The sequence below is a fragment of the Arvicanthis niloticus genome, chromosome 17 (assembly GCF_011762505.2).
Source record: "Arvicanthis niloticus isolate mArvNil1 chromosome 17, mArvNil1.pat.X, whole genome shotgun sequence".
Classification (NCBI taxonomy): Eukaryota; Metazoa; Chordata; class Mammalia; order Rodentia; family Muridae; genus Arvicanthis; species Arvicanthis niloticus.
This window is the reverse complement of record NC_047674.1, coordinates 16,105,530-16,124,096: the sequence shown is the minus strand read 5'-3', so window position 1 is coordinate 16,124,096 and position 18,567 is coordinate 16,105,530. Positions and strand designations below refer to the sequence as shown.

The window sequence follows — 18,567 nt, the reverse complement described above, 5'->3', positions numbered from 1 at the left end:
TCTCAGTATGTAGCCCTGGCTATCCTAAAATTCGCTGAATAGACCAAGTTGGTCTTGAACTCATAGGAGATTCTCTTGCCTCTTTCTCCAGAGCGAGAGGGCAGGTATTAAAGGCATGCTTACTGTGTAACCACACAGTTCATAGTTGCCCTGATCATAAGCTACATTTAGGGAATGTAGAGTGAAAAATTATAAAGGCCATTTTATGAAATATGTGTAAATTTTTCGCCTTAGACCTTGGGCAGAAAAGCACCTGCCAGCAGGTTTGGGCCCATCTAATTAGTTACAGAGGAGGGGGAGTTACAGGACAAAGGCCTGTTAAGAACATCCCAGAAACTGACTGGCCAAGGGAAGAACTACACCCTGCCCCATGGTACGGCCTACTAGTGTTCAAAAAAGTAAAACAACCAATCCTGTGCACCCGTGCGAAAGTTCGCTTTTTCCCCACCCCACCCATATATAAGCACTAGACCCCTGAGCCACGAGGTCAGTCCCTCTATCCCCTATGTGAGATATGGGGATATGGGCTGGCCCAGAGCTCTGATTTAATAAACCACCTCATGTGCTTTACAGCAAGATGGTTTCTCGTGTGTCCTTTGGGTGTGTGCTATCCTGTGACTTAAGTGGACCTCCTTGCTGGGGAGTCCCGGACCTTTCAGGAACATATAAACATAAGCATCTTTCAGTATAAGCTTTCCTTAGAATAGAGTCTTACTTTTATGCTGTTCAAAAATCTATAAAGCACTTCTCACTATGTTTGACTATTGGTGACTGTCATCCCTGTTCAGTAAAGCCCCTCACGGCGATGCTGCTGGGGGCAGGCTCTGTTTGCTCTAAAAGCAGTCTCCCTTGCCCACTCCTCCTAGGGGCTGATTCCCCAAGGTTCACTACTCTTGGAAGTTGTGCTTCTGTTGGGACCCTGGAGCGGGGTGAGGGATTGCACCTAGGAAGGGAACAGGTAGCGACTTCCATGTCTTTAGGTTCAAGAGTCAAGGTCTTGAGCTCTTCAGGTCATGCCATAGTATCTGGGGAGATTTATGGGCTTTCTATCAGAAAGACTGCATCATGATTTAGCACAGGGAAAGGTGCTGACTTGACTTTGGGAACCTGTGTTCATTGAGAGAAGTTCCTGGTTCCTGCTGCTGATGGCCAGGTCACAGTTCTCCTTCCAGACTGCAGTCCAGTGTCACAGGACTTCTCCAGTCTGGCAAGAAAGGAAAACCAACTTATGGGTGGAATATTTTTTTGGCCTGTCTCCTGAGAGTGGTTTTGGCACAGGCTGTCCGTGTGACTCATCTACCCATTGGTAACATGAAGCAGCATTTTGGGGGCCTTGTAAAACCCTAAGGAGGGTCACGGACTGGCGTGGCTGGCAGTCTGGAACGTTCAGGGCTCATTAGCTTTGTTATTTGGTTCTGAGTGCCAGGTGCTCCCTTCACTGGGTTTGAGGTTGAGTATTGGGTCTAATGTTAACCCACTCACTGCCTGACTAGGTAGGTAGAGGCGGTATGGAGACCCCAGAGATAGCTCTGCTGGGGTGTTTTGTCACAGGAGAGAGTGTTAAAGGACACAGGGGAGGAGGGTAGGGCTTACAGGTTGAAGTTGGGGCAGGAGAGGATTCCCAAAGAAGCTTTATAACACATAGGAATGTGTAGGCCAGGGTAGGTAAGGTAGGAGTTTGCGGGCTAGTTGGTAGTCAGGTTCCAGGCTTGCAGACTCCAAAGAACCAAAGGGATGCAATGGTATGAGAGTTTCCGAGTATCTGGGGAGGGTGCCAGAGGCAGGTGCCTGGTCAGACATGGCCCTTCTGGGTTCCCGTCAGCTTTGAACTTTTTTGAGGCCACTGGGGAAATTTGATTAGATGTGTGAGCATGATTTGAAAGGCCAGGGGGCAAGCTGCCCAGGGGGTGAGCAGTCCAGGGGGTGACATAGCTTGTGAGGTGACCTGGCAAGGGACTGAGCCCTTGGGTCCCTTCCTCACAGTCTTGGTGTGCAGAGGAATTGGGCTCCCTGCCTGCAGCCTCACATGAGTGCCATATAAGTGGAACACTTTCCCTCCAGTTCCGAGATTTTTTATAAATTTACTCTCCATTGGAGAGCCTTTCCCTACAGTTCTACATTTTATCGCCCGGTCGCCTCTGCTGATGGGAATAGCTGTGCAGAGTCTGCCTGTGGACTGGCTTCTCTGAAGTCGATCAGGAAGGTGGCTGGTCCTCTATGAAGACCGTCTTCTCTACACCCAGGTTTCCTGTTAACTTGTAGTTCACTGACTGCCAGGATGATGTCTCTTTAACACACACCTAGATAGTCTTGAATGTTCTCTGGGAAACTTGGATGCAGCCTGCTCCTAGAAGAAAGCGGAGGTTCTCAGCATCCCTAGGGGAAGTTCTGAGGATGCTGCCACGAAACCTAAGAACGATGTCATCAACGCCTTTTTAAAAAAAACCTTCTGGAAATTGCTTGCTAAGCGTGAGTTCGATTCTTACAATTGAGAGAAGGGATAATTTCTGTGAGCTGGAAGAGATTAGAATGGCAGCGATTCTGCTACACGAGGCGGCGGAGTAACAGGTGACTGACGCACTCAGAGCTAAATGCCAATTGACTGCTTAGCAGATGATAAGAAACTGGGCATTATGGGAAAATCTCTGGCGCCTGTGACTTTTGAGATTATTCATTTGTTTGTGGTTGTCTTTTGCCTTCAGTTGGTGCGGCTGGAGGCCATTCCACAGAGCTTGCAATCAGTGGCCTGGAAAGGAGCATGCAGAAATCGCAGAAATCGGTTAGGTGTGAGCTTTGACATGGAGACCATTGGGTCACTCCTCCCGCTATTTAAGGAAACAAAGAAAAGTGTGCCTTTGAAATGGGAGCAAAGAGGGTCAGAGAAGCAGTGGCTGCTGTTTGCAAAGTCTTGCCAGGCAGTTACTACGGCAGGATCTTTGATTTATTTAGTCTCCAGGGACACTCACAGGGTTAAACCGTCCTGACCCTGGTTTGCTGAGAAAGAACTGAAACCTTGATGATGATGCGGGAACCCAGCGCATTGATACTGAGAACACCAGGCAGACATTGGCTAACCTAGGCACCTGCATCTTGTGCTTAACTTCCCGCTCCTCTCCACCTCTCTCACCCGGCTTCTGAGGTTCCCTGAGTTGTGCCTACTGTTCCCTCTTGCCTTCCTTTGACTATCTCAAGGTTCTGCAGAAACTTGAGAAATTAAGTCATTTTCATAGACGGCAAGTTCTTCCGAAACCGACCAGTGTACGCATCTCCCCTCTAGCAGAGAATAGGAGGCTTCCTTTGTTAAGCTAGCTTTATATGTGTGAGAGGAACTGTTGGAAACCATGGTCACAGTGACTTGAGAGGCTAAGCTTGTATATTCTCTCCTCTTGTGTCTTGGATGTTTGTGCCCGACCTGTCTCTGTTGTGCTAGGATAACTGTAGAGACAGACAGGGCCTCTAACATTTCTGACAGCCTGTCCAGAGTCTTCAGCATTTCGCCTGGAAACGTATTTTTCTGTCCCCGTTGATGGAGTGGGGACTCTTACTGCGTTTGCATAACAGAGAAAGTAAATCACACCGTTAGAATTGAGAACCACAGAAGCCAGCCGTGATGGGCCAGACTGTCTTCCTCAGGCTGCTCTCTCCGTCTGGCCACAGGCCCTCTGGATTCCAGGGTGAACAGGCCATTGCTGGAACCTGCCCAAGGAACACTGTGGGAGGCAGGAACCTGGGGTGTCAGGTGACACGTGAGAGTGGCCAGATGCCCCGGTTGGTGATCTGAGGAGCTTGGTGCGTAGTTCAAAGGCAGGAGATGAGGCTTGACTGGGTGAGAGCATGTGAAGGTGTTAGAGAGGCCTCCATCCTCACCTTGATGCTTGGCTTTGTCATCCCTTACCTCCTGGCTGTCCCAGGCTATCTGTGCTCTTGGCCTCTGGTGCAGTTCTGTATGCAGCAGTTACTACCCTCCACCCTGCCCCCTGTCCACCTCTACATCTGAAGCTTAGGGCAGTGGGATCGACCTTCTTCTTATGGTAAAGGAGAATTCTGGGCTGTGTCTAGCGTCTGCCCTCACATCACAGCCCCTCCTGTCTCTTTCCTGTTTCCCATAGGCTCTTACCATCCTCGCCCTTCAGTATTCATGTAGATACTGTCGCTGCAGCTGCCTTGTCCAGAGCCCTGATGCAAATGTGACTGCTTCTCTCCTCATGGCCTCCTTGGCTCATTCAGAGTCTGCTGCCTGGTTGAGGAGATCTGCTCATGACCCTGCCTGGTAGGTGTTGGAGAGGCATCTTTGACCTCAGGGGTCTGTGTCTCACATCTCTATATGCTACTCTTCTGATTACTCACCAGTAAGAAGCTCACCACTCAATGGATCAGAGTACCTCCTGCCACTTGTGCAGAAACCCACCCCTTCTGTGTGGGTGACCTGAGACTCCTGGTTCTTTTCATTAGTTCTTAGTGGAAGGAGTGAAGGGTGGGGGCTGTTTGGACTGTGGTCTACCAGAGACTCGTTCTCAAATTAACTGAGTGATAATAATGATGCCTGACAGAATGTTCCAGAATGGCCTTTCTTATTCTAACACAGTTCTGATGGCTGATGGAATGTTTTGAATATTTTTTGAACTCTGCTCAGAGTGGGTATTTGGGGTTGGCAGTGTTTGTGGTTATTCTTGGGCACTTGCAAAGTGATCATGTTTTCTCTGTGACGGAGAACTTGGCATAGATAATGGTGTTGTGTTTTCTGTTGTACACTGGGTATCTTTATCAGGCAGCAACAGTGTTGACAGAAGGGTTGCTGGGTAGGTGGTGCCTATGGTTCACACCTTGGTGATAGCGTTCTTTTGAAAGGTAGACCTAGTTGTCTTATATAGCCCAGACCTCCTTTTCATAGGAATTGTGATGCCCACAGTGGGCTGGACCCTTCCACATTAATAATATAGACAATCTTTCCCAAACAAGGCCATAGGCCAATCTGGGTTATTAATTGCGTTTTTGCCTTCCCAGGTGATTCTAGGTTGTGTCTGATTGACAATACAAACTAACCAGGATGGGCCATGATGCTTACTGCAGTCTGGGGTTACACCCAGACCCCTTCTCCTCTTCCCAGTGCCCCCTGGAGGATAGGGAATGTTGTGTCTGCTAGTGCTGTAAGGCATTTTCTCATTTCTGATACCTGATTCGTTAGTTTCTGTGGTGTTTCATGTGGGATTTCCTTCTGTGTTTAATCTTGATCTGTGAGTGACTTTGGAGTATGACAGGTCTTTCTACCTCAGTGTACACCTACCTCTGTCTTCACAGAAGCTTGGAGATTGTGTGTTAACGTGAGTGCTGTGGGGTCTCCTGGAGCCTTGAAGTCCCACTACAACCTTTTTGTGAGCCTCAGTGTGTCCAGTGAGTTAGTTGCACGTCTTTGAGCCCCACCTCCAGCTGTTCTTTCTACTTTTGCTTCCTGGATTCACCCAGCACACACACTCGATACCCTTCACACAGGACACACCATTGCAGTCTTGGCCCTTTTCCAAGAACCAGACTATGGATCTGCTGGTGCCTCCTCCTGGCCTGCAGGTGACCGAGGGCCTTGTAGTGTCACAGATTGAGCCCAGACCTCTAGGATAGCATGCAGTCTTCAGCTGACTTTCCAGCATCTCACCTCTAGCGGGCCTTCCCTGCAGCCTTCTTACTGACACAGCCTTTCATGGAAGGTAGGAGGGAACAGGCTTCTTCCCATTGTTGCTGCCTGGAGCCACTTGAAGATTGGAATCCTTGCAGATCAGGCCTTTGTAATTTGTCTGTTGAGACGGACTGGATCTCATAGAGCTCAATTCGCCAAGTAGCTGGGGGTGTTCTTGAACTCCTGATTTCTCGGCATCAATCTCCCAAATGCTGGAATGTCAGGCCCGAATCATTGTTTAGGGCCAGTGTGCATGGTGTGGCGGCAGAGAGCACGTAAAACATGTCAAGGTGGAGCTTCAGACCTGGGATCAGGGAACATAAGGCTCTCAGTGATGTGAGCCCAGTGGGAATGCCGCCTTTGTTTGAGTGATCTAAACTCACTATAGACGATTTAGAAAACATAAGTCAGAGAAGAGATTGAAAATCTATAACTATTGCCATGAGACAAATCACACAGGCATTATTTTCAAAGTGGAGTCCTTTGTTGCCAGTTTTGCAGCCTGCCATTTTTATTGGCCAGGGAACAAGGACAGCGTCCACTAGTGGACACCAAGGTCACTCGCAGGCCATCCAGTTGTGCAGGTGTTCTAGGGGAAATCACTGTCTGAGCATCTATCTCCAAGATTCTTCATTGACTTAGACCATGAAGTTGTCTAACTTCATGCTCTGTGCATAACCGCTCTGTGCATTCTGGGTAGTAACAGTATCAATTCACCCTTCCTCTTCAAGATCGGAATAGCCACAGAGCTGCTTTCACAGAGGCAGAATCATGACCTAAGCCACCGAGTTTCTGGGGAAGATGGACACCCCCCCCCCCGCGCACCCTTGATTGGACAGCTAGGCTCACCATGCCTTCTAGTTGCCCTGTCCTCCTTTCTCAGCCTGGGGTCTGGGGACTACATTGCAGACAGGGACTGCATCCCTGAGTGCTTTTCCAGATCAACTGGAGCTTCAGATTTCAGCAGCTTCTCACCAGCCTGGGGTCACAGCTATAGATGAAGAATACTCAAGGTCCCATCCCTGGTTGTGTGTGATCCTTGTCGAAACACAGGAAACTGTGAGAGAGATTTTTGGCTTCTGTCTTAGAGATGGGTTGGTGCAGCCCCACAAGGATGTTATGGTTTGGTGATTGCAGGGGGTGGGGTGGGGGTGGGGCTCTATTTCTTGCTGTATTTTATGGTGTCACTTAACTGTTGCTCAGAGCTTAGGCTAGTGGCAAGTTTCAGAACATGAGGAAAACGTGGGGCCTATCCTTCCTCAGATCGTCCCCTGGCTAGTACAGAGGAGAGGGAGGAACCTGAGCTGGCCTGCGTCTCACCCTGAGGTTGAGTTTCACTACCACAGGTCCTGCCTGTTCATGACATAGGCCAATTTGTAATGGGGATGGCAATTTGTAATGGGGCTCACAAGAAAGCACCCCGATTAGAAGCGCTGTGGAGTGTGCCTGGCACGAGCCGTGGTCCTGTCCCTCAGAGCCGGCTGTGCCCTGTCTTACAAAACTGGCAAGAGAAGGTGGTGAACAGTGAGCCTCGGGAGTGAGTTGTGTGAGAGAATGGCGTGTTTCTGAGGGTGAGTGTGGGCACACAAGAGCTCTTTGGAAGGCAGGTGCTACTGCAGGTTGGATTGTTATCACAAAATAGAATTGGTTCCCTTTCTTTAAAACTTCAATGGCAGCCGCCAGGCGGCTTGCAGGTTTCCTGAATCTGCCTCTCTCCTCCTGTCGTCCTTCTGCAAGGCCCAGGGCCTTCTAGCCCCCACTGAAATTCACAGCAATGGGACATGAGCTCAGAACCCTGCTTGCACCTGGGCATGGTGTTCTTTTCCTCCCACACTTGGAATGCATCGCCCCCGGGGCTTTCATTGACTGCCTGGGGGCTCTCTAATTCTAGAGTCTGACCAGCAAGGCATCAGTAACCAAGACACTAAGCAGTTTGCCCAAGCTTCAAGAATCAGCAATGGGGCACAGGTAGTTTGTCCTGGAGCCAAGAGATCTAAGAGATCCTGCTACTAGAATCTTCCTAGCTACTCTGCATGAGTGTGTTCTCCTTCCTCGCTTTCCTGCCGTTTCAGCACAGTCTGACCCCAGAGAAGCTGGTCTCTGAACCCTGAGCCTTCTTCCTCACAGCCAAGGGGCCTAAAACAGAGTCCAGGGCCTGATATAGTCAGTGCTTGGCTGTGTCTTCAAGTGGTTAGCGTCCCAGGTTACCCCTGTAAAGGATACCTGCAGACTTAAAGCACCACTATCAGGTGACCCATCTGTCACTAGGAATGACTGTCTCCGGCTGAATATACATCCAGTCATGGCTAGTTTTGTCAATGGTACACTATCTAGAATCACCAGAGAAGAGTCTTGATGGGTCTGGAAGAGAGGCTTCTCTGGATCTGGTTAGCTTGTGGGCATGTCTGTAGGTGATGTCTCAATTGCCTTAATTGATGTGGGAAGACCAGCCTGGATTGGACCCTAGGCTGTAAACGAGTAGAGAAAGCCAGGTGAGAACTAAGCACATTTGCATTTATTCCGTCCTGCTCTTGATTGGGGATGTGGTGGGACTTACTGCTTCAAGTTCCTGCTGTTTTGACTTCGCTGCTATGACGGAGCTTCTAAGCAAAGTGTGGTTTATCCGTTATTGCTGTTATTGTTACTATTATATCCAGCATTACCCACTTGACTAGGTTGGCGTAAAGATTCTGGGGAAGGCAGGTAGTATTCAAGCCCCCCCCCTTTAGTTGTCCCGTGATTAGCACAGATGTCATCTCCAGATATTTTTTCCCTGCCACTCCCACTGAGGCTTCAGTGAGCTTACCAACCACTCTTTTAGTACTGAGTAGGACCTCAAGTGCATCCAGATGTCAGGGCAGGGGTGAGGGGATGAAAGACCTCGAATGTTACTGCCTGCAGTTAGGCCAGGGCTTCCATCGCTTGGATCTGAGCTTCCTGTTGCATATGCTGTGTAGGAGCTGGGTCTTGGGCCTCTCTTGCTGGCAGTGGCACAGAGAAGCATCTGTGAGCAGAAAGGGATAGGAGCCAGAGAGGGGACAGGGGCCTGGGGACAGGGGTTGAAAGACACTGGCCAGGTGCCCACTGTCTACCTAGTAATGCTAAACCCTGCTGACAGTCTGCTGTGATGACAGCGGACGTGCCCCTGTATGATCATCCTGCCAACAACACATAACCCCATAGGACTGTCACAAGACAACTCCCAGCTGCAAAGCAGCTTTTAAAGCACCTACCTGGTCCTCAGAACTGTCAGGATCACCTAACAGAAATGCATGGGGAAATTATACAAGTCAAGACAGCAAGATGCTGTGTGATGTCCTGGATGGGACCCCTGGAGCGGATGAAGGGACCAGAGGGAGGCAGCAAGTGGGGAGGTCCAGCATCTCCCTTTCTCTGCAAAGTGATGCTCAGCCAGCTGGGCCTCCAGCCTCTTCCCATCAGCAGCCTCTTTGTTCAGTCCTGACCTGGACATTTAGAGGTGAGCTACATGTCCCAGCTGTGGTGGCTTCTAAGCAATGCAGGGATTATCTCTTTGCAGAGTGAACCTGGGAGAGGGAGGAGGGTGCTGAAGACAATAGGCCATTAATAAACTGCTCTGAAACCCAGAGCCCAGAGCACTGGGCCTTGGAGTAAATTGGCAGGTGTATTGGGATCCTGTCAAGGTCCTTGCTAATCCTGCCAATGACTGGGGGGGGGGGGGGGCCGCACGGAAAGCGGGATGGGATTAAGCTGCCCCACAAAGTTGACTGGCTAAACTTGGCCCAGATACTGAGTCAAATCAAGGCACCTGTTGACTTAGATTGGGTTAGTCAGTGTACAAAGTGAGCCCAGGTCTTGGGAGTAGGCATTTGTGTGAGTGCACCCCCCCCCCCAACACACAGAGACAGAAAGACAGAGACAGAGGGGGGAGGAAGGAGAGGAGGAGAGGAGGAGAGAAGGAAGAGGAGAGGAGAGGAGAGGAGAGGAGAGGAGAGGAGAGGAGAGGAGAGGAGAGGAGAGGAGAGGAGAGGAGAGGAGAGGAGAGGAGAGGAGAGGAGGACCTGTACTTAAGTTCCTAGTTTTAGGAAGAGGACTTCCTTCCAGGGCCCAGCTCACACATGCTGGAATCCTCCAGCCTATCACTTCTCAGAGCTTGCTTGGCTGCCCAGAAACAACAGTGATGTTGTAAGAACACAGCATATAGCCTAGCAGGCCTGGGATGGGGGACAGCTACAAGCACTGAGTGTGGACTGCGCAGAGTTCCCGATACCTCTCAGGCGTTCCCTGTCCACAATAACCTTCTGAGGTGAGATGGCTGAAGAATTGAGAATGAGCAGGCCTGTGGCTTGTGGGAGGCTCTGTAGGGAGGGGTGGTACTGGGTTCCGATCCTGGACAGATTATGGTCTGTTCCGATCTCCACACCTGAAGCTTCTCAGTGGGGACAGGTGGCACACAGCTATAGCTTCTGCATTCACGATGATACTGTTGCTGTATGAGGAGCAGTCAGGGTGGGTAGACGCCCTGAGGCCTTCCTGTGATTTTCTTGGTATACACTGGGTGCTGGCCTGGCTAGATGAGAGCCACAAGCATAGAATGCCACACAAAAGGGAGCTGACTGCTGTTCTGTCCTTGTGGTCCTCAGAGGCACTGTAACCAATATACAGCCAGACTTGTCAAGCCCCGGCCTACCTTCTTTCCCAGGCACTGGTCTCCTGGGACCACACCGTTGTCCTGGCTGAACCCTAACTTTACATTTACCCCACCCCCACCCCCCGCAGGCTTCCTCCAGAGCCCTAAATCACCTTTTCTTCCTCATGCCAACACACGACTCTTTGAGCTTACTGAAGTGTACTTTTGAGGTCTTATCTGTTAGACACAGGTCCCCCCCACCCATACCCACCTCACTTACCTGGTGTGCTCTCCAGGAAGAGCCTGGAGGTTTGTGGAGCACTTTTTTTTTTTTTTTTTTTTTTTTTTTTTTTTTTGCGAAGGCCTGAGTGTTGTGGTTGGGACTTGAAAGAGTTTCACTCCCTGGGTTGCCATGCACCGTGGTCACAGACATGTAGTGTCCCAGCTAACCTGCAGTAGTTCCTACTCTGATTTTGTTTATACACACCCTTCTTCAGTGCACACACAAATGCTTGACTCCCAAGACCTGGGCTCACTCTGTACACTGACTAACCCCCATCTAACTCAACAGGTGCCCTGATGTACCTTCCTTTATGGAGAAGGACCACAAGGACCATATTCATCTGTTCATTGACTCAGCTACTGTCTGATGATGCTGAGGTGTGAGGGACAGGCACAAATGCCCCTCTGGGCCCCTCACCAGACCCTTGGTTTTTCCACTGCACAGAGGTCCAAGTCAGCTCATTCATACGGCACTCCCTGGTGAACCCTCATGGCCTCCTTCCTCATTGCAGACTAGTGTCTCTCCTCGAGCCTGTTTTGGGAGTGTTTGATTGGACACTCTTACACACAGAATGCAGCTTTGTGTGACTTCCAGCTTCTGACAGTGAACTGATGTTTTCAGTTGCCAGAGAGGTATAACCCCAACAGGAAGATACTTCAGGGTCCTGGAGTGGAGTCTTGACCCAATGAAAGAAGTTGAGTCTTACAGCTATGGTACCTGTAGTTAATACAGGTGGGGCAGTCCTTGAGTACAGGAACCCCACCCGGGAGGGGCAGCCTCGCCTCAGAGAAGAATCCGAGGCCACTATTGAGGTTTGAGGGCAAAGAGGATTTCCGGGCAGTGGTATGGGCTAGAGCTGGCCTGGTTCTCTTTCTGAGCAAGATAAACAGGAATCAGGGATGCCCAGCAGGAAGAAGCTGAGCTTTCCGAGGCTCTCAGTGTGCTCCGTTTCTGTTGTCTCGGCCATGCAAGGGACCAAGCCAGGTAGGTGATCCCTAAACTTTGGGGAGACATAGACAGAATACAGAACGTCAGCATGGTTATTGAAGACTCACAACAGAGAGCTCTCGTCCAGACTTACACAGCCACTGCTAGGACAGATGGACTCCAGCCTGCCCTCCCTGTCCCCCTGTATGATTTTCAAATGTACTGTTTTTCTAAAATATTTTAAATCTTACTTTTTTATGCTTATAAGTATTTTTGACTGCATGTATGTGCACCATGTTTGTAACTGACGTCAATGGAGACCAAAAAAGGGCATCAGATTACCTGAAGTGAGAATTACAGATGGTTATGAGCTGCCATGTTAGGTGCTGGGAATCGAACCCTGGTCCTCTGAAACAGCAGCAAGTACTCTTAACCACTGAGCCACCAGTGCCCAGCCATTCTCTTATCTGGTGGATCTTAAGTAAGTGCTGAGAGCTATTCCTGTCCTGGGTTGTGTGTTGACCCTCCTCTGCTTGTTTGCATTTGTACCACACATAGTTCAGTCTGCTGTTCCTTCCTGTCTCTGGCTGCCTCTAATAAAATTAATTCATCAGAATGATAATGTTTCAGACCAGAGCTCTGCTGGCATAGAGCTTGCCCAGCATGGCAAAATTCCTGGGTTCCATCTCCAGCACCATTAGGCAGGGCTTGGTGGTACACACCTGTGATCCCAGCACTCCAGGTAAAATCGGAAGAGCAGAAGTTCAAGGCCATCCTAAGCTATATAGGGAGATTGAGGCCGGCCTGGGTTACATGAATCTCTGTCTCAAGTCAAAACAAAACACAACAAAAGGTCAATGTCCCTTCTGTGATTAGGTGAGTGAGTTTGCTTAGTAACTCCCCTGAGGTTGGGAGGAGGGCGCTCTCATACCAGCACAACAGGGAGGCCACAAAAACCACTGTTCACTCCAGCCAGGAGCTCTGGTTGCTTCCTCCCTGCCGAGTCTTGATGAGACCTTGGCCTTGCTTGAGAGGCTGAGACCCCGGAAGAAAAAGGTGTCTTCGATCAGCTGAACCAGCCCTGATTCCTAAGCCACTGAAATGGAGAAATGTTCAGCCTCTGATGTCTGTGGTCATTTGGTGTGTACTGCTGGGTTCCTTTTGACCTGCCAGGCTGTCGCCTCTGAGATGCATAACTGAATTTGCACCACCTTCACTGGGGGAATTTCTGTAGCATGCCTGTCTATGGACTTGTCCCTGCTTCTCCTGAAGGATGGTTGAATGTTACAGGGAAGGGCTTTGTCCTCCATGTCGTCCCAGCATGCAAACTGCAAGTGGAAACCGGATCCTCTGCACCCCACCCCCACCCCTGAGCTGTTCCTCTGCCTGCACCAAGCTCCACGCTGACCACCTTGTGATATTGGAGCTGGTCTGCCTGGGGTGTTGTGTATCAATGCAGGTACACCTGCCTCCCCTCCCCCAAACTTGCATGATTATTCTCCTTTGTTCCAACCAGAAGATTCTTTGCATGGTTCCAGAAGATTCTTTGCATAGTTTTCTCCGTTCACCTTTTTTTATTGGATCCTACAAAGTCTTCAAATTTACTAGAATATGGCAAATACTGGCACTTTCCTTGTTCTTTCACTGAGGGAGGTGCCCCCACCCCACCATGAAGGGCTTTAAAACAGAACTGAGACTCATTGGAAGCCTTCTGCCCCAGGGGACGTTCGCCAGGATTGTTTTCTAGGCTTTCCCAGCCATAACCTGAGTGGGCAGGCCCTGGACTCAGCTCCGTCTGAAGTAGAGTGAGGTTTGTGGTACATCCTCCTCTGAGAAGGCTTGCCTGAGAGCTGCTTTTTCTCTGGGCTCCCTGGAGGTGGCTGCAAAGGAATGTGTGCCCCCCTCCCACCCCCACTGAGTGTTCTGAACACACACACATTCCTGGAGCAAGTTAAAATTAGAAAAACGCTGCCACATTTCCTGCCATTCAGGCAGTCACTGGTGTTTGTTTGCACAAAGGTTCTTCGGTAACAATCTGGAGTGGGTTTGGGAGGACCGAGGGGTGAAGTCATGATTTTCAAGAGGGAGGTGAGCCGTTTCCATGGCGACCTTTGTTGTGGGCGTCACCCAGCTTTTGAGTCCTTGCAGAATGATACTGGAATGGAAAAATGCTGTCAAACAACTCCTTTTGATAGTTCACAAGAAAAATTTAATTTTCCTTGTTTACTTCTAGAAGGCAGCTGGAAAGAGAAGGGAGCACAGTAGGGCACCTCTCTTTTAAAATGACCCTTGTAAGTTTGACTACTGACCTCCACTTTCTGCCAACAACTCTGGGGCGAGGGTTGGGGGGAATGACCCCCAACACACTCGTCAATGAGAATCCTCTAAGTTCAGCAATCTGTCCGGACCTAGGGTATGAGCACCTCTGTGTCCATACATGAGCACTGTGAACAGCCAGCAGTCATCTTTGCAATACTGCCTGCTAGAATCCAGGAGCTTCCTCATGCACAAGAGACCAGGACAAAGGTCTTGTCTCATAGAACACTTATCCTGGAGGTATGGGGACAGGGAGAGGTGTGTGTGCAAGGAGAGGCAAGTGAAGCTGGGAGGGGGTTGGGCAGCAAAGTATGCAGTGTTTGATATCGTGTTTCCTGAAAGATACCCGGACCCTGGTCTTTGCAATTGTTACCCGTTAGATCTAAGGGGGCCTTTGCAGATTGGAGGAGCCCGGGGTGTCAAGGTTTCTTGGTGTTTTAATTGATAAAGAATTGATAAAGAAGAGATTCAAGAGCCTCCCGCCGGCATCGACAGCACAGTTTGGAGCATAGCACCAAGGCAGGAACTTGGGTGCCGAGATCACCTGGAGAGACAGAAAACCAGAGAGTCTAGGATAGAGCAAGGCTTGTGCTTTACATGATTCACTGCAGGGTGGCTAGATGAGTTCTTTTTAGGGGTGACACTGCTACCGACTACCTTCATCTAGGCCCCACCTTTTAAGTCATTCATCTTAGCATCTCCAGTCTGGGAGACTTAAGGTTTCAGCATTCAGACCATGTCCAGGCCGTACCATGCGTGGTTCCCACTTCTGTCCTACATGCAAACACACGTGTCTTTTAAGAGGTGGTAGAAGGAGGTGCGACCACAGGGGCTGATGACAGACACAGACTAAACGAGTGTGCTTTGGGTACGGAGGAGCCAGGGAGATTGGTAAACACTAGAAGCTGAAAAGGGTAGAGCAAGGGTTTCTAGCTCTAGCCCTCTCTGCTCATGCTGTCAGTCTCCTTGGCTATCTCCTTGGCTTTACCCATAAGATTGGGTTCAGATTTCTAGCCCCTAAAACTACATGGTATATACCTGTGCTATAGCAGCAATAGGAGAGACAGGGATCTGGAGATCCAAAGACGTGACTGCTAAGCAGAGCCTTCCTTCCTTCCGGGGTGCGCTTCCCTGCTGATTGACCTAGGCCCATGGCACCTGCATTAGTACCAAGTCCTAGTGGAGAGCCCCAACCCCATGACCTCTGGTGATCCTTAGCCTGGGAGTGATCCATGGTGATTTTATGTATTATTGATGAAAAAACCATCTGTTGGAGTACAGCTGTCCCCTTGCTTTTCCCCCCATCCTCAGATTTAGCAGGGATGTAAATGCATCATATTAATGGAACAAAATATTTGTATGACTCTCTAAACTGGGATTTTTTTTTTTTTTTTTTGTACCGACAATACAAAGTCACCCTCCAGCATTGACTAGAACCAGCCAGGAGTGCTGCTGCAGCTGCGTGTGTGTGTGTGTGTGTGTGTGTGTGTGTACACCAGCCTTGTGTTTGTGTCTTGGCAAAAAGCCAATCCAGTGACCTAGAGCCAGCTGTACATTTCCCATCTGTTCCAGACTGTGACCCTCATCAAAGGCAGAGCCTGGTATTTTAGATAGAGACTACTCTCAGGAGCAGGATTTGGAGCACCAGGAGGATGAGATGAGAGAGGAAAAGAGCAAGGGGTGAGCTGCTGAGGGAGTGGCCTTGTGGACACCGAGGCTGCACCGGGCTGGGACCTTCTTGAGGAGCTATGAGACCATGCCTTGGAATTGTTCTTGGGGGCAGGGAGCATGGATCCTAGGGTTTCTTTGGGGGTATTTACTGAGGCCTGGTATGCTACCATGGGGAGCACCCCCCATAGGGAGCACTCAGCATCTGCACTTATCCTGGTTGCCCCCTGAAAGAGATCTCTGTGTTACTGTGGTGTGATATCCATTATGGTTTGGTGCCTCTTGTAGTGTGGACTTCTATTAGGCTTTCTTCCTGACCGCCGAGGGTTGTAAGAAAGGGAAATCTACAGGTCAGGTACTGATAGGATGCTATATATGGGATTTATTAGAGTGGCTTACAGGTTATAGTCTGACAGTATAGTCCAACAGTGGCTCTCCTGATGGAAAGTCCAAGAAGCCAGTAACTTTTTTTTTTTAATTGCATGACACTGGATATCTCAGCATGTCCTAAAGTATACACTGGAATCCCAAAGAAGAAGGCTCTAATACCAGTGAAGGAATGAAAATGCTGTCGAGAGTGAGGGCAAGCAGAGAGAGAACTTCTTTCTATGTCTTCTCTATAGGTTGCCACTAGAAGGTGTGTCCCAGATATACGGTGGATCTTCCCACTTCAAATAATTCGACCCAGGAAAATCCCTCACAGATATGCCCAGCGCCTTGGATTGTAGTTAATTCCAGTCATAGTCAAGTTAATAACCAAGAACAGCCCTGGAAGGGAGTATTTCTTCTCCGTCCTCCAAGCCATCGTTGTGACAATGCTGAGAAGAAAAGGGAGAGAGGTAAAGTTTGCAGCAGCTCAGAGGAGCCCGACTTCCCTGCTGGCTCACGGTCCTTGTCATTCCAGCATAGGGTTGCCATTTTTTGTCTCGTGCTAAAGCGTGCGGGCAACTTTCATCTTTCATGTTCAACCCGTCTTCTCTCTGATTTCCAGCACACTTGCTAATCTTGCCAAATTGCTGCTTCACAGAGGGGAGCAGGGAAGGACAGATGAGGACGGTGAGGTGGCACAGTGACTTCTGGGAGCTAAATGAGCCCTAGCCGTGTGGGGTGGGAACAGCGTTCTAGCAGGCTAACCTTTCATGCCTAATTAATGGGGCTCGTGAAGAAGAACAGTGGGAAGAAATAGATATGCAGAATAGTCACAGGATAGCGAGACTAAGGCAGAGCCCACTTGCATAGCTACAGGGCCTCAGGTGTACTGGAAACATTGTTTCTGTTTGCTTCAGCTTTACCAAAGCCAGGAGGCCTTGGAATCAAGGGGAATAGAGCTAGCCAGCAGGTTTGGGTGGGTCATTCAGCCCTGTATCACAGATCCAAAGGTCTCCCCAAACGCTTTACAGTCCCAACAGAGAGACAGCCAAATTGGTTGTTTTTCAAATGTGTGTTATTTTCAATTAAAAAAAAAAATAATGTGTGCTTAAAACTAAGACATTGTCTGGGACGGAGGCTCACACCTCTAATCCCAACACTATGGAGGCTGAGACAGGAAGATTGCAAATTTGAGATTTAAAAACAAAACAGGTATTTCTTACAGACTGGAGAGAGAGTTTAGTCTGTAAGATGGTAACAAGACAAGCCTGAGACCCTGAGTTCAGTCCTCAGTACCCACGTATAAAAGGTGAATGTGGTGTGTGGTATATGGATCTCAGTCCTTGGGAGGTGGCAGGTCTCTGGGGCTCCCTGGCCAGTCAGCCTGACCTCATTGGTGGCCTCAGGTCCCAGTGTAAAACCCTGTCTCAGAAAGCAATGCCCCTCCTGGGGATGACACCTGAGGTTGATCTTGGCCTCCACGTGTGTGTGCGCGCGCGCACACACACACACACACACACACACACACACACACACACACAATGCAAAGTAACAAATAAATGAAAGCTATTTCTTGTGATGGGGAAGTTGCTTTGTGTTCTGGGTAACTCTATGGTCATCTCTGAGGGATTTAGACACCGAAGCTTCATTTGGGAGAAAAGTTTAAAATACAGACTGGTCTTATGCAGGTTTGGAGCTCCCAGGGGTTTTCCTTTTTCAGTTCCACCCACCTCTGTAAGCGTGAAGGATTTGAAAGGAATGGCCTGAGATAACCTATCAGATTAGTCAACCACAAGTCCTTAGAAAGTAAGCATCTCCACCCACTTCCCACTTTGCTCAGACGTCTGGCAGGGGCTTTCTTAACTGTGACTGTCACTCCAGTCCCCCGTTCATCTCAGCACCCCATTGCACCCCATTGCAAAGTTGAAGGGGGAAGGAAGGCTCTTCCGTCCACAGTGAGTCAGGCATGGAAAGAATTTGGGTCTCATTAAAAGGCTTGGACCTCTGGCTGCCTTTCGTTTTTGCCCCTTACACTGTTGTCAAAGTGAGAGGTTGCCAAGGCGGAGATTTGACCTGTAGGAAGGAGTTCTGAAGAGGTCAGCTGACAGCCCCATCCTGGTGGTCCTTGGTCAGCAGGGGATAGCTCTCTGGGCTGCCCCTTCTGTGCTGTTGGAGGGGAGGACAGCTGGCTGAGAGGACTTGTGGAAACTGGAACCAGCAATCTGTGAAAACTGGCAAGTTCAGGGACCATAAGTGATGTTATCCTATCACCCAGCCTGGCATCCAGGAGGGAAGATGTCACTGTATTTCAGGGCAGAGCTGCGGTTTGAGTCTCCGCTCATGGATAACCCCAAGGTTTCACGCATTCACCTTTGCCCGGACTTTGCAGCTCCTTCCATGTTCCGTGGAGGCCCGGCCACAGCTGCCTTCATCTGCCTTAGGCAGGATATTTAACTTTATCCAACTTTTAGACCTGGGAGGTTTTGTCACCTGTAAAGGAAGGAGGAGGAAGGAAGTACAACATAGGACTGCATTATGTCGCTGCTTGCAGACATCCGGTTCCTGCAGCCTGCTTTGTGAAGGGCTCTCTTTGTATTTCATCCTCTAATTATAGAGGTCACGGATGTTGGCGTTGTACTGCATTCATTCACAGTCCCACCTCTGTACTTCTTCTCCAAGCTATTGAAGCCTTTCCTGCTCAGTGTGCTTGGGGTGGGGTGGGGG

At 49.6% G+C, this 18,567-nt stretch overlaps 1 protein-coding gene across 3 annotated transcripts in view; it reads left to right on the top strand.

The window, feature by feature from the left end:
* The window catches only part of Sh3bp4 (SH3 domain binding protein 4), an 81,154-nt gene that overhangs the window by 9,997 nt on the left and 52,590 nt on the right, over window positions 1-18,567 (top strand). Inside the window, exon 1 of one of the 3 annotated variants that reach the window (XM_076914830.1) lies at window positions 4,134-4,270. The exons of the other annotated variants lie outside the window; for them this stretch is intronic. The gene's annotated coding sequence lies outside the window, so the exon portion shown is untranslated. Of the gene's footprint in view, window positions 1-4,133; window positions 4,271-18,567 lie in introns of those variants that run through there. 3 annotated transcript variants of the gene reach the window in all.